The following is a 16,197-nucleotide window of genomic DNA, read 5'->3' on the forward strand; positions in this document are numbered from 1 at the left end:
CTTCTCTGATGTAATCAGAGTTAGATTTGATTAAGTGATTTTATAAAAAAACAGCTAGGAAGCACAATTTAGCAGTGGGTTGCAGAGAAAAAGAAAAATGCTGGCAGAAAAATCCAATTGAGTGATTAAACAGCTCTTCATTTTCTGGCTTTATTTTTATGATTACAAATTTGTTCTCTGAAAAGTGTCCACAAAGCCAAGTATCTGATTAACATCTTTGTAGGGATGGTTTTTCACCTATTACTAAATTAAACTTGCTTCATTGGAAAGGCAGCAAGATGCATCCTCATTTCAATATCTACGGAAATAATACAGGTTGACACCAGGAAACATTAACGCCACTGCATCTTTGCTGTTTTCTCATGTGGAAGTCTGTTTAATGTGAAAACAAGGTGATATCTAATTAGCACACAGGTAAGGAATTAAGAAAATCTTTATTTAAGGGTGAAGATGTTTCTCACAAAATCGTTGCCCCAATGCATCATTGAAATTCAAGCTGGAAAGATGATTTTAATATATCACTTGTACATTTTGTATTGCTCTTCTGGTGACAATGTAGTTTGTTTTTGTCAATTACCATTTTAATAATCGGGTAAAGAAAATTAATTGGATTTTTGAAAGAAAACAATACTGTCAATATACTATTAAAACAAATTAAAATGGTAAAAGTTATTGTACTTTAAGTAAAAATAAAAGAGCAAAAATATCAATCCCAGTTTTGGATTACTTTAATTAACAAAAAAAAAATGCATATAGCAGAGGATAGTTTCAATATGCCTACCTCTGGGTTATGGACCCAGCATGCTTCCATTACAGTACTCTGCTGCACATGTAAGTGCAAAAGATCCTGAAGCACTCACTCATCATGGGAAAGTACCAATGTGTTTCTTCATTGGTTGATGGAAGAAACATCTTACAAAAACTCTCCACATTATTGACTTTTTAAAATGTTTCTAGGAATCGTTCTAGATGAATGCTTATTAGCCTTTGTCAGTATGTACTTTTGCAAAGTGTCGCTGTGGCGCAATCAGTTAGTGTGTAAGGCTATTAACCAAAAGGTTGGTGGTTCAATCCCACCTAGGGACTTAATTGACCTTGTTATCAGATTTTGGTGATCTTTAAGTAGACAAGTCAAAATTTCAAACCCCCTGTTATGGTGTAGGGTACCTGGCCTTCTCTGATGTAATCAGAGTTAGATTTGATTCAGTGATTTTATAAAAACAGCTAGGAAGCACAATTTAGCAGTGGGTTGCAGAGAAAAAGAAAAATGCTGGCAGAAAAATCCAATTGAGTGATTAAACAGCTCTTCATTTTCTGGCTTTATTTTTATGATTACAAATTTGTTCTCTGAAAAGTGTCCACAAAGCCAAGTATCTGATTAACATCTTTGTAGGGATGGTTTTTCACCTATTACTAAATTAAACTTGCTTCATTGGAAAGGCAGCAAGATGCATCCTCATTTCAATATCTACGGAAATAATACAGGTTGACACCAGGAAACATTAACGCCACTGCATCTTTGCTGTTTTCTCATGTGGAAGTCTGTTTAATGTGAAAACAAGGTGATATCTAATTAGCACACAGGTAAGGAATTAAGAACATCTTTATTTAAGGGTGAAGATGTTTCTCACAAAATCGTTGCCCCAATGCATCATTGAAATTCAAGCTGGAAAGATGATTTTAATATATCACTTGTACATTTTGTATTGCTCTTCTGGTGACAATGTAGTTTGTTTTTGTCAATTACCATTTTAATAATCGGGTAAAGAAAATTAATAGGATTTTTGAAAGAAAACAATACTATTAAAACAAATTAAAATGGTAAAAGTTATTGTACTTTAAGTAAAAATAAAAGAGCAAAAATATCAATCCCAGTTTTGGATTACTTTAATTAACAAAAAAAATGCATATAGCAGAGGATAGTTTCAATCTGCCTACCTCTGGGTTATGGACCCAGCATGCTTCCATTACAGTACTCTGCTGCACATGTAAGTGCAAGAGATCCTGAAGCACTCACTCATCATGGGAAAGTACCAATGTGTTTCTTCATTGGTTGATGGAAGAAACATCTTACAAAAACTCTCCACATTATTGACTTTTTAAAATGTTTCTAGGAATCATTCTAGATGAATGCTTATTAGCCTTTGTCAGTAAGTACTTTTGCAAAGTGTCGCTGTGGCGCAATCAGTTAGTGTGTAAGGCTATTAACCAAAAGGTTGGTGGTTCAATCCCACCCAGGGACTTAATTGACTTTGTTATCAGATTTTGGTGATCTTTAAGTAGACAAGTCAAAATTTCAAACCCACTGTTATGGTGTAGGGTACCTGGCCTTCTCTGATGTTTAGATTTGATTCAGTGATTTTATAAAAACAGCTAGGAAGCACAATTTAGCAGTGGGTTGCAGAGAAAAAGAAATATGCTGGCAGAAAAATCCAATTGAGTGATTAAACAGCTCTTCATTTTCTGGCTTTATTTTTATACTAACAAATTTGTTCTCTGAAAAGTGTCCACAAAGCCAAGTCTCTGATTAACACCTTTGTAGGGATGGTTTTTCACCTATTACTAAATTAAACTTGCTTCATTGGAAAGGCAGCAAGATGCATCCTCATTTCAATGTCTACTGAAATAATACAGGTTGACACCAGGAAACATTAACGCCACTGCATCCTTGCTGCTTTCGCATGTGGAAGTCTGTTTAATGTGAAAACAAGGTGATATCTAATTAGCACACAGGTAAGGAATTAAGAAAATCTTTATTTAAGGGTGAAGATGTTTCTCACAAAATCGTTGCCCCAATGCATCATTGAAATTCAAGCTGGAAAGATGATTTTAATATATCACTTGTACATTTTGTATTGCTCTTCTGGTGACAATGTAGTTTGTTTTTGTCAATTACCATTTTAATAATCGGGTAAAGAAAATTAATTGGATTTTTGAAAGAAAACAATACTGTCAATATACTATTAAAACAAATTAAAATGGTAAAAGTTATTGTACTTTAAGTAAAAATAAAAGAGCAAAAATATCAATCCCAGTTTTGGATTACTTTAATTAACAAAAAAAAATGCATATAGCAGAGGATAGTTTCAATCTGCCTACCTCTGGGTTATGGACCCAGCATGCTTCCATTACAGTACTCTGTTGCACATGTAAGTGCAAGAGGTCCTGAAGCACTCACTTATCATGGGAAAGTACCAATGTGTTTCTTCATTGGTTGATGGAAGAAACATCTTACAAAAACTCTCCACATTATTGACTTTTTAAAATGTTTCTAGGAATCGTTCTAGATGAATGCTTATTAGCCTTTGTCAGTATGTTCTTTTGCAAAGTGTTGTTTTGGCGCAATCAGTTAGTGTGTAAGGCTATTAACCAAAAGGTTGGTGGTTCAATCCCACCCAGGGACTTAATTGACCTTGTTATCAGATTTTGGTGATCTTTAAGTAGACAAGTCAAAATTTCAAACCCCCTGTTATGGTGTAGGGTACCTGGCCTTCTCTAATGTAATCAGAGTTAGATTTGATTCAGTGATTTTATAAAAACAGCTAGGAAGAACAATTTAGCAGTGGGTTGCAGAGAAAAAGAAATATGCTGGCAGAAAAATCCAATTGAGTGATTAAACAGCTCTTCATTTTCTGGCTTTATTTTTATACTAACAAATTTGTTCTCTGAAAAGTGTCCACAAAGACAAGTCTCTGATTAACACCTTTGTAGGGATGGTTTTTCACCTATTACTAAATTAAACTTGCTTCATTGGAAAGGCAGCAAGATGCATCTTCATTTCAATGTCTACTGAAATAATACAGGTTGACACCAGGAAACATTAACGCCACTGCATCCTTGCTGCTTTTGCATGTGGAAGTCTGTTTAATGTGAAAACAAGGTGATATCTAATTAGCACACAGGTAAGGAATTAAGAAAATCTTTATTTAAGGGTGAAGATGTTTCTCACAAAATCGTTGCCCCAATGCATCATTGAAATTCAAGCTGGAAAGATGATTTTAATATATCACTTGTACATTTTGTATTGCTCTTCTGGTGACAATGTAGTTTGTTTTTGTCAATTACCATTTTAATAATCGGGTAAAGAAAATTAAGTGGATTTTTGAAAGAAAACAATACTGTCAATATACTATTAAAACAAATTAAAATGGTAAAAGTTATTGTACTTTAAGTAAAAATAAAAGAGCAAAAATATCAATCCCAGTTTTGGATTACTTTAATTAACAAAAAAAAATGCATATAGCAGAGGATAGTTTCAATTTGCCTACCTCTGGGTTATGGACCCAGCATGCTTCCATTACAGTACTCTGCTGCACATGTAAGTGCAAGAGGTCCTGAAGCACTCACTTATCATGGGAAAGTACCAATGTGTTTCTTCATTGGTTGATGGAAGAAACATCTTACAAAAACTCTCCACATTATTGACTTTTTAAAATGTTTCTAGGAATCGTTCTAGATGAATGCTTATTAGCCTTTGTCAGTATGTACTTTTGCTAAGTGTAGCTGTGGCGCAATCAGTTAGTGTGTAAGGCTATTAACCAAAAGGTTGGTTGTTCAATCCCACCCAGGGATTTAATTGACCTTGTTATCAGATTTTGGTGATCTTTAAGTAGACAAGTCAAAATTTCAAACCCCCTGTTATGGTGTAGGGTACCTGGCCTTCTCTGATGTAATCAGAGTTAGATTTGATTCAGTGATTTTATAAAAACAGCTAGGAAGCACAATTTGGCAGTGGGTTGCAGAGAAAAAGAAATATGCTGGCACAAAAATCCAATTGAGTGTTTAAACAGCTCTTCATTTTCTGGCTTTATTTTTATGCTAACTAATTTGTTCTCTGAAAAGTGTCCACAAAGCCAAGTATCTGATTAACATATTTGTAGGGATGGTTTTTCACCTATTACTAAATTAAACTTGCTTCATTGGAAAGGCAGCAAGATGTATCCTCATTTCAATATCTACTGAAATAATACAGGTTGACACCAGGAAACATTAACGCCACTGCATCCTTGCTGCTTTCTCATGTGGAAGTCTGTTTAATGTGAAAACAAGGTGATATCTAATTAGCACACAGGTAAGGAATTAAGAAAATCTTTATTTAAGGGTGAAGATGTTTCTCACAAAATCGTTGCCCCAATGCATCATTGAAATTCAAGCTGGAAAGATGATTTTAATATATCACTTGTACATTTTGTATTGCTCTTATGGTGACAATGTAGTTTGTTTTTGTCAATTACCATTTTAATAATAGGGTAAAGAAAATTAAGTGGATTTTTGAAAGAAAACAATACTGTCAATATACTATTAAAACAAATTAAAATGGTAAAAGTTATTGTACTTTAAGTAAAAATAAAAGCGAAAATATCAATCCCAGTTTTGGATTACTTTAATGAACAAAAAAAAAAATTCATATAGCAAAGGATAGTTTCAATCTGCCTACCTCTGGGTTATGGGCCCAGCATGCTTCCATTGCAGTACTCTGCTGCACATGTAAGTGCAAGAGATCCTGAAGCACTCACTCATCATGCGAAAGTACTAATGTGTTTCTTCATTGGTTGCTGGAAGAAACATCTTACAAAAACTCTCCAGATTATTGACTTTTTAAAGTTTTTCTAGGAAACGTTCTAGATGAATGCTTATTAGTCTTTGTCAGTATGTGCTTTTTGCAAAGTGTCGCTGTGGCGCAATCAGTTAGTGTGTATGGTTATTAACCAAAAGGTTGGTGGTTCAATCCCACCCAGGGACGTAATTGACCTTGTTATCAGATTTTGGTGATCTTTAAGTAGACAAGTCAAAATTTCAAACCCCCTGTTATGGTGTAGGGTACCTGGCCTTCTCTGATGTAATCAGAGTTAGATTTGATTCAGTGATTTTATAAAAACAGCTAGGAAGCACAATTTAGCAGTGGGTTGCAGAGAAAAAGAAATATGCTGGCAAAAAAATCCAATTGAGTGATTAAACAGCTCTTCATTTTCTGGCTTTATTTTTATGCTAACAAATTTGTTCTCTGAAAAGTGTCCACAAAGCCAAGTCTCTGATTAACACCTTTGTAGGGATGGTTTTTCACCTATTACTAAATTAAACTTGCTTCATTGGAAAGGCAGCAAGATGCATCCTCATTTCAATGTCTACTGAAATAATACAGGTTGACACCAGGAAACATTAACGCCACTGCATCCTTGCTGCTTTCGCATGTGGAAGTCTGTTTAATGTGAAAACAAGGTGATATCTAATTAGCACACAGGTAAGGAATTAAGAAAATCTTTATTTAAGGGTGAAGGTGTTTCTCACAAAATCGTTGCCCCAATGCATCATTGAAATTCAAGCTGGAAAGATGATTTTAATATATCACTTGTACATTTTGTATTGCTCTTCTGGTGACAATGTAGTTTGTTTTTGTCAATTACCATTTTAATAATAGGGTAAAGAAAATTAAGTGGATTTTTGAAAGAAAACAATACTGTCAATATACTATTAAAACAAATTAAAATGGTAAAAGTTATTGTACTTTAAGTAAAAATAAAAGAGCAAAAATATCAATCCCAGTTTTGGATTACTTTAATTAACAAAAAAAATGCATATAGCAGAGGATAGTTTCAATCTGCCTACCTCTGGGTTATGGGCCCAGCATTTTTCCATTGCAGTACTCTGCTGCACATGTAAGTGCAAGAGATCCTGAAGCACTCACTCATCATGGGAAAGTACCAATGTGTTTCTTCGTTGGTTGATGGAAGAAACATCTTACAAAAACTCTCCAGATTATTGACTTTTTAAAGTTTTTCTAGGAAACGTTCTAGATGAATGCTTATTAGCCTTTGTCAGTATGTACGTTTGTAAAGTGTCTCTGTGGCGCAATCTGTTAGTGTGTTTGGTTATTAATCAAAGGGTTGGTGGTTCAATCCCACCCAGGGATGTAATTGACCTTGTTATCAGATTTTGGTGATCTTTAAGTAGACAAGTCAAAATTTCAAACCCCCTTCTTATGGTGTAGGGTACCTGGCCTACTCTGATGTAATCAGAGTTAGATTTGAATCAGTGATTTTATAAAAAAAACAGCTAGGAAGCACAATTTAGCAGTGGGTTGCAGAGAAAAAGAAATATGCTGGCAGAAAAATCCAATTGAGTGATTAAACAGCTCTTCATTTTCTGGCTTTATTTTTATGCTAACGAATTTGTTCTCTGAAAAGTGTCCACAAAGCCAAGTATCTGATTAACATATTTGTAGGGATGGTTTTTCACCTATTACTAAATTAAACTTGCTTCATTGGAAAGGCAGCAAGATGCATCCTCATTTCAATATCTACTGAAATAATACAGGTTGACACCAGGAAACATTAACGCCACTGCATCCTTGCTGCTTTCTCATGTGGAAGTCTGTTTAATGTGAAAACAAGGTGATATCTAATTAGCACACAGGTAAGGAATTAAGAAAATCTTTATTTAAGGGTGAAGATGTTTCTCACAAAATCGTTGCCCCAATGCATCATTGAAATTCAAGCTGGAAAGATGATTTTAATATATCACTTGTACATTTTGTATTGCTCTTCTGGTGACAATGTAGTTTGTTTTTGTCAATTACCATTTTAATAATCGGATAAAGAAAATTAATTGGATTTTTGAAAGAAAACAATACTGTCAATATACTATTAAAACAAATTAAAATGGTAAAAGTTATTGTACTTTAAGTAAAAATAAAAGCTAAAATATCAATCCCAGTTTTGGATTACTTTAATGAACAAAAAAAAAATGCATATAGCAAAGGATAGTTTCAATCTGCCTACCTCTGGGTTATGGGCCCAGCATGCTTCCATTGCAGTACTCTGCTGCACATGTAAGTGCAAGAGATCCTGAAGCACTCACTCATCATGCGAAAGTACTAATGTGTTTCTTCATTGGTTGCTGGTGAAACATCTTACAAAAACTCTCCAGATTATTGACTTTTTAAAGTTTTTCTAGGAAACGTTCTAGATGAATGCTTATTAGTCTTTGTCAGTATGTGCTTTTTGCAAAGTGTCTCTGTGGCGCAATCGGTTAGTGTGTTCAGCTATTTATCAAAAGGTTGGTGGTTCAATCCCACCCAGGGACGTAATTGACCTTGTGATCACATTTTGGTGATATTTAAGTAGACAAGTCAAAATTGCAAACCCCCTCTTATGGTATAGGGTACCTGGCCTTCTCTGATGTAATCAGAGTTAGATTTGATTAAGTGATTTTATAAAAAAACAGCTAGGAAGCACAATTTAGCAGTGGGTTGCAGAGAAAAAGAAAAATGCTGGCAGAAAAATCCAATTGAGTGATTAAACAGCTCTTCATTTTCTGGCTTTATTTTTATGATTACAAATTTGTTCTCTGAAAAGTGTCCACAAAGCCAAGTATCTGATTAACATCTTTGTAGGGATGGTTTTTCACCTATTACTAAATTAAACTTGCTTCATTGGAAAGGCAGCAAGATGCATCCTCATTTCAATATCTACGGAAATAATACAGGTTGACACCAGGAAACATTAACGCCACTGCATCTTTGCTGTTTTCTCATGTGGAAGTCTGTTTAATGTGAAAACAAGGTGATATCTAATTAGCACACAGGTAAGGAATTAAGAAAATCTTTATTTAAGGGTGAAGATGTTTCTCACAAAATCGTTGCCCCAATGCATCATTGAAATTCAAGCTGGAAAGATGATTTTAATATATCACTTGTACATTTTGTATTGCTCTTCTGGTGACAATGTAGTTTGTTTTTGTCAATTACCATTTTAATAATCGGGTAAAGAAAATTAATTGGATTTTTGAAAGAAAACAATACTGTCAATATACTATTAAAACAAATTAAAATGGTAAAAGTTATTGTACTTTAAGTAAAAATAAAAGAGCAAAAATATCAATCCCAGTTTTGGATTACTTTAATTAACAAAAAAAAAATGCATATAGCAGAGGATAGTTTCAATATGCCTACCTCTGGGTTATGGACCCAGCATGCTTCCATTACAGTACTCTGCTGCACATGTAAGTGCAAAAGATCCTGAAGCACTCACTCATCATGGGAAAGTACCAATGTGTTTCTTCATTGGTTGATGGAAGAAACATCTTACAAAAACTCTCCACATTATTGACTTTTTAAAATGTTTCTAGGAATCGTTCTAGATGAATGCTTATTAGCCTTTGTCAGTATGTACTTTTGCAAAGTGTCGCTGTGGCGCAATCAGTTAGTGTGTAAGGCTATTAACCAAAAGGTTGGTGGTTCAATCCCACCTAGGGACTTAATTGACCTTGTTATCAGATTTTGGTGATCTTTAAGTAGACAAGTCAAAATTTCAAACCCCCTGTTATGGTGTAGGGTACCTGGCCTTCTCTGATGTAATCAGAGTTAGATTTGATTCAGTGATTTTATAAAAACAGCTAGGAAGCACAATTTAGCAGTGGGTTGCAGAGAAAAAGAAATATGCTGGCAGAAAAATCCAATTGAGTGATTAAACAGCTCTTCATTTTCTGGCTTTATTTTTATGCTAACAAATTTGTGCTCTGAAAAGTGTCCACAAAGCCAAGTATCTGATTAACACCTTTGTAGGGATGGTTTTTCACCTATTATTAAATTAAACTTGCTTCATTGGAAAGGCAGCAAGTGATGTCATCCAAGCATTGGGTCAAAGTTGGCTTCAAACCTCGTCTGCTTATGAAAAGAGAAAAGGGGTATGCAGGGCATGGCGGCCTTTTGCGGTGCTTGGATGACCCCTAGTTCGCATTAAATAATGCAGTCGAGTTTCCCACATTTGGGGAAATCACAGAGGTCAGCATACCCAGAATGCAATGAATGAACCGCACCCTGGGAGAACAGTCTTCATGACCATGGTATCTCCTATGCAAAATAAGTATGATTTGGGATAGGGCTGGGGAGGGCCGCTGCTCAGGCACATCTCTGTCAAGTAAAGGAGATTCAACTGAGGCAGCACAAGGGAACTCTCATCTGGGGACAACAACTGCAGGGAGAACACATATTTTCAGATGAACATGGGAGGGCAGAAGGCTGCCTAATACTGAAGCACCCCCAAACAACAAACCAAATGCAACAACTAGTGCAAGCATTCCTGGGGGAAGGCCTGCAGCAGATGGATTTGCATATGGCGATGTCATCCAAGCAGTGGGTCAAAGTTGGCTTCAACCCTCGTCTGCATATGAAAAGAGAAAAGGGGTGTGCAGGGCATGGCGGCCTTTTGCGGCACTTGGATGACCCCTAGTTCGCATTAAACACCTCCACCCTCCGTCGGTGTGGGGCTCATGTTGGCTATGCCCCAGCCCCTGAAGGATTCAAGCTGATTTCTTGCAGCAGCTGGGCACTGTAACAGCTCCAGAGCTGCTCTGTAAGGCAAGTAAAAGGGTGTGGGCCCTGCAGCAATACCTGTAGTTCGCATTGTGCGAGACCCCTAGTTCGCATTAAACACCCCCACCCTCCTTCGGTGTGGGGCTCATGTTGGCCATGCCCCAGCCCCTGAAGCATTCACGCTGATTTCTTGCAGCAGCTGGGCACTGTAACAGCTCAAGAGCTGCTCTGTAAGGCAAGTAAAAGGGTGTGGGCCCTGCAGCACTACCTGTAGTTTGCATTGTGCATTGGAAGGCACAAAGTAAGCAGACGGGAGGAGAAGTCAGGATAGTGCACAAGGGTATAGACGGGAGGGGCTCAAGAAAAAAGAAGTGGAAACAGACAGCAAACTAGGCTTCCAATGCACAATGCAAACTACAGGTAGTGCTGCAGGGCCCACACCCTTTTACTTGCCTTACAGAGCAGCTCTGGAGCTGTTTAATCACTCAATTGGATTTTTCTGCCAGCATAATTTTTCTCTTACGTCCTAGAGGATGCTGGGGATTCCGTAAGGACCATGGGGGATAGACGGGCTCCGCAGGAGACATGGGCACTTTAAGAAAGACTTTAGATCTGGGTGTGCACTGGCTCCTCCCTCTATGCCCCTCCTCCAGACCTCAGTTTACTACTGTGCCCAGAGGAGACTGGGTGCTTTTCAGGGAGCTCTCCTGAGTTTCCTGACAGAAAGTATATTTGTTAGATTTTTTTATTTTCAGGGAGCCTGCTGGCAACAGACTCCCTGCATCGAGGGGCGGAGGGGAGAGATGCACACCTACTTCTGTGAGTTGATAGGCTCTGCTTCTTAGGCTACTGTACAGCATTAGCTCCAGAGGGATCGGTACGCAGGTCTCACCCTCGCCGTCCGTCCCAGAGCCGCGCCGCCGTCCCCCTCGCAGAGCCGGAAGATAGAAGCCGGGTGAGTATGAGAAGAAAAGAAGACTTCAGAGGCGGCGGAAGACTTCATGATCTTCACTGAGGTAACGCACAGCAGTAAAGCTGTGCTCCATTGCTCCAATACACCTCACACACGGCAGTCAGTGTAAGGGTGAAGGGCGCAGGGGGGACGCCCTGGGCAGCAATATAGACCTCTCTTTGGCAAAATAAATATATATGCAGCTAGGCACTGTATATATATATATAAGAGCCCCCGCCATTTTTTTACTATATTTGAGCGGGACAGAAGCCCGTCGCTGAGGGGGTGGGGCTTCTCCCTCAGCACTCACCAGCGCCATTTTCTCCACAGCACCGCTGAGGGGAAGCTCCACGGACTCTCCCCTGCTTATACCACGGTAGAAAGAGGGTCTTAAAGAAGAGGGGGGCACATAATTAGGCGCATATATATATGGAAATACAGCGCTACTGGGTAAACATAAAATTATTGTGTTTTTTTCCTGGGTCATATAGCGCTGGGGTGTGTGCTGGCATACTCTCTCTCTCTGTCTCTCCAAAGGGCCTTGTTGGGGAACTGTCCTCAGATAAGAGGATTCCCTGAGTGTATGGTGTGTCGGTACACGTGTGTCGACATGTCTGAGGTAGAAGGCTCTCCTAGAGAGGAGCAGGAGCAAATTAATGTGGTGTCTCCATCGACAACGCCGACACCTGACTGGATGGATATGTGGAATGTTTTAAGTGCTAATGTAAACTTATTACACAAGAGATTAGACAAAGCTGAAGCTAGGGAACAGTCAGGGAGTCAACCCATGCCTGTCCCTATGTCGCAGGGACCTTCGGGGTCTCAAAAGCGCCCACTATCCCAAATAGTTGACACAGATACCGACACAGATTCTGACTCCAGTGTCGACTACGATGATGCAAAGTTACAGCCAAAATTGGCTAAATGTATTCGATATATGATTATTGCAATAAAAGATGTTTTGCACATCACAGAGTCCCCTGTCCCTGACACGAGGGTACACATGTATAAGGGAAAGAAACCTGAGATAACCTTTCCCTCCTCACATGAGTTGAACGAATTATGTGAAAAAGCTTGGGAATCTCCAGACAAAAAGCTGCAGATTCCCAAAAGGATTCTTATGGCGTATCCTTTCCCGCCAATGGACAGGATACGGTGGGAATCCTCCCCTAGGGTGGATAAAGCATTGACACGCTTATCCAAAAAGGTAGCGCTGCCATCCCAGGATACGGCTACCATCAGGGACCCTGCTGACCGCAAGCAGGAGGTTACCCTAAAGTCCATTTACACACATTCTGGTACCTTACTCAGACCGGCAATTGCGTCGGCCGGGGTTGTAGCGCGGTGGCAGCATGGACAGATACCTTATCAGCAGAGATTGAGACCCTAGATAAGGATGCTATGTTATTGACCATAGGGCATATAAAAGATGCTGTCCTATATATGAGAGATGCTCAAAGTGACATTAGTCTACTGGGTTCTAGAATAAACGCTATGTCGATTTCTGCTAGACGAGTCCTATGGACCCGGTAATGGACAGGTGATGCCGACTCAAAAAGGCATATGGAGGTTTTACCTTACAGGGGTGAGGAATTGTTTGGGGAAGGTCTCTCGGACCTAGTCTCCACAGCTACAGCTGGTAAATCAAATTTTTTGCCTTATATTCCCTCACAGCCTAAGAAAGCACCACATTATCAAATACAGTCCTTTCGATCACAGAGAAACAAGAAAGTACGAGGTGCGTCCTTTCTTGCCAGAGGTAAGGGCAGAGGGAAGAAGCTGCACAACACAGCTAGTTCCCAGGAACAGAAGTCCTCCCCGGCCTCTACAAAATCCACCGCATGACGCTGGGGCTCCGCTAAAGGAGTCCGCCCAGTTGGGGGCACGTCTTCGAGTTTTCAGCCACATCTGGGTTCATTCGCAGGTGGATCCCTAGGCAATAGAAATTGTTTCTCAGGGTTACAAGCTGAAATTCGAAGAGGTGCCTCCTCGCCGGTTTTTCAAATCGGCCCTACCATCTTCTCCCCAGGAAAGGGAGATAGTGTTAAATGCAATTCACAAATTGTATCTTCAACATATGCAGATGAGGGTTCCAGCCAACTTTGGCCCACTGCTTGGATGACATCACCGTATGCAAATCCGTCTTCTGCAGACCTTCTCCCAGGAATGCTTGTACTAGTTGTTGCATTTGGTTTGTTGTTTGGGCGTGCTTCAGTATTAGGCAGCCTTCTGCCCTCCCATGTTCATCTGAAAATATGTGTTCTCCCGGCAGTTGTTGTCCCCAGATGAGAGTTCCCTTGTGCTGCCTCAGTTGAATCTCCTTTACTTGACAGAGATGTGCATGAGCAGCGGCCCTCCCCAGCCCTATCTCAAATCATACTTATTTTGCATAGGAGATACCATGGTCATAAAGATTGTTCTCCCAGGGTGAGGTTCATTCATTGCATTCTGGGTATGCTGACCCCTGTGATTTCCCCAAATGTGGGAAACTCAACTGCATTATTTGTGGTAGTGGGGGACTGTGTTTGTGTTTTCCTCTGGTCAGCTCTGGTAAAAGTCAGATTTCTTTGTCTCAGATCTTCCTCTAGCCTTGTTCTTCTTTCGAGAGTTCCATTGTGCTGCCTCAGTTTGACCTCCTTCACTTGACAGGGGGGTACCCGAGCAGCGACCCTCCCCAGCTCTAGCCCAACTCCTACATACCTGCCAGGTGAGATACTATGATCATGAAGGTGCTTCTCCCAGGGCAAGGCTCACCCATTGCACTCTGGGTGTGCTGCTCCTGCGATTTCCCCAAATGTGGGAAACTTGACTGCATAATTTGTGTTTCCCCTGGTCGGCTCTCGTATAATTCAGATCTCTTTGTCTCAGGTCTCTCTCCAGCCTAGTTTGCTGTCTGTTTCCACTTCTGTTTTCTTGAGCCGCTCCCTTCTATGCCCTTGCGCACTATCCTGACTTCTCCCGTCTGCTTACTTTGTGCCTTCCAACGCACAATGCGAACTACAGGTAGTGCTGCAGGGCCCACACCCTTTTACTTGCCGTACAGAGCAGCTCTGGAGCTGTTACAGTGCCCAGCTGCTGCAAGAAATCAGCTTGAATGCTTCAGGGGCTGGGGCATAGCCAACATGAGCCCCACACCGAAGGAGGGTGGAGGTATTTAATGCGAACTAGGGGTCATCCAAGCACCGCAAAAGGCCGCCATGCCCTGCATAACCCTTTTCTCTTTTCATATGCAGATGAGGGTTCCAGCCAACTTTGGCCCACTGCTTGGATGACATCACCGTATGCAAATCCGTCTTCTGCAGACCTTCTCCCAGGAATGCTTTTACTAGTTGTTACATTTGGTTTGTTGTTTGGGGGTGCTTCAGTATTAGGCAGCCTTCTGCCCTCCCATGTTCATCTGAAAATATGTGTTCTCCCTGCAGTTGTTGTCCCCAGATGAGAGTTCCCTTGTGCTGCCTCAGTTGAATCTCCTTTACTTGACAGAGATGTGCCTGAGCAGCGGCCCTCCCCAGCCCTATCCCAAATCATACTTATTTTGCATAGAAGTTTCCATGGTCATGAAGATTGTTCTCCCAGGGTGAGGTTCATTCATTGCATTCTGGGTATGCTGACCCCTGTGATTTCCCCAAATGTGGGAAACTCGACTGCATTAATTGTGGTAGTGGGGGACTGTGTTTGTGCTTTCCTCTGGTCAGCTCTGGTAAAAGACAGATTTCTTTGTCTCAGATCTTCCTCTAGCCTTGTTCTTTTTTCGAGAGTTTCCTTGTGCTGCCTCAGTTGGATCTCCTTCACTTGACAGGGGGGTGCCCGAGCAGCGACCCTCCCCATCTCTAGCCCAACTCCTACTTACCTGCCAGGTGAGATACTATGATCAGGAAGGTGCTTCTCCCAGGGCAAGGCTCACCCATTGCACTCTGGGTGTGCTGCTACTACGATTTCCCCAAATGTGGGACACTTGACTGCATAATTTGTGTTTCCTCTAGTCGGCTACTCGTATAATTCAGATCTCTTTGTCTCAGGTCTCTCTCCAGCCTAGTTTGCTGTCTGTTTCCACTTCTCTTTTCTTGAGCCGCTGCCTTCTATGCCCTTATGCACTCTCCTGACTTCTCCTGTCTGCTTACTTTGTGCCTTCCAACGCACAATGCAAACTACAGGTAGTGCTGCAGGGCCCACACCCTTTTACTTGCCTTTCAGAGCAGCTCTGGAGCTGTTACAGTGCCCAGCTGCTGCAAGAAATCAGCTTGAATGCTTCAGGGGCTGGGGCATAGCCAACATGAGCCCCACACCGACGGAGGGTGGAGGTGTTTAATGCGAACTAAGGGTCATCCAAGCGCCGCAAAAGGCCGCCATGCCCTGCATACCCCTTTTCTCTTTTCATATGCAGATGAGGGTTCCAGCCAACTTTGGCCCACTGCTTGGATGACATCACCGTATGCAAATCCGTCTTCTGCAGACCTTCCCCCAGGAATGCTTGTACTAGTTGTTGCATTTGGTTTGTTGTTTGGGGTGCTTCAGTATTAGGCAGCCTTCAGCTCTCCCATGTTCATCTGAAAATATGTGTTCTCCCTGCAGTTGTTGTCCCCAGATGAGAGTTCCCTTGTGCTGCCTCAGTTGAATCTCCTTTACTTGAAAGAGATGTGCCTGAGCAGCGGCCCTCCCAAGCCCTATCCCAAATCATACTTATTTTGCATAGGAGATACCATGGTCATGAAGATTGTTCTCCCAGGGTGAGGTTCATTCATTGCATTCTGGGTATGCTGACCCCTGTGATTTCCCCAAATGTGGGAAACTCGACTGCATTATTTGTGGTAGTGGGGGACTGTGTTTGTGCTTTCCTCTGGTCAGCTCTGGTAAAAGTCAGATTTCTTTGTCTCAGATCTTCCTCTAGCCTTGTTCTTTTTTTGAGAGTTTCCTTGTGCTGCCTCAGTTGGAT

General features: G+C 40.5%; 5 non-coding genes and 1 pseudogene across 5 annotated transcripts; 5 read left to right on the forward strand and 1 right to left on the reverse strand.

Moving 5' to 3' along the window:
* Nucleotides 1-9,688: 9,688 nt before the first annotated feature.
* Nucleotides 9,689-9,867, reverse strand: LOC134998620 (U1 spliceosomal RNA; annotated as a pseudogene).
* Nucleotides 9,868-13,640: 3,773 nt separating this feature from the next.
* On the forward strand, nucleotides 13,641-13,804 carry LOC134998855 (U1 spliceosomal RNA). The gene has a single exon (XR_010201021.1). It is a non-coding gene; the product is annotated as a U1 spliceosomal RNA (small nuclear RNA).
* Nucleotides 13,805-13,956: 152 nt separating this feature from the next.
* Nucleotides 13,957-14,119, forward strand: LOC134998360 (U1 spliceosomal RNA). The gene has a single exon (XR_010200642.1). It is a non-coding gene; the product is annotated as a U1 spliceosomal RNA (small nuclear RNA).
* Nucleotides 14,120-14,790: 671 nt separating this feature from the next.
* Nucleotides 14,791-14,954, forward strand: LOC134999069 (U1 spliceosomal RNA). The gene has a single exon (XR_010201230.1). It is a non-coding gene; the product is annotated as a U1 spliceosomal RNA (small nuclear RNA).
* A 152-nt stretch (nucleotides 14,955-15,106) lies between these two features.
* LOC134998531 (U1 spliceosomal RNA) lies at nucleotides 15,107-15,270 on the forward strand. The gene has a single exon (XR_010200745.1). It is a non-coding gene; the product is annotated as a U1 spliceosomal RNA (small nuclear RNA).
* Nucleotides 15,271-15,940: 670 nt separating this feature from the next.
* Nucleotides 15,941-16,104, forward strand: LOC134999006 (U1 spliceosomal RNA). The gene has a single exon (XR_010201167.1). It is a non-coding gene; the product is annotated as a U1 spliceosomal RNA (small nuclear RNA).
* Nucleotides 16,105-16,197: the final 93 nt, after the last annotated feature.

The sequence above is a fragment of the Pseudophryne corroboree genome, unplaced genomic scaffold (assembly GCF_028390025.1).
Source record: "Pseudophryne corroboree isolate aPseCor3 unplaced genomic scaffold, aPseCor3.hap2 scaffold_149, whole genome shotgun sequence".
NCBI lineage: Eukaryota > Metazoa > Chordata > Amphibia > Anura > Myobatrachidae > Pseudophryne > Pseudophryne corroboree.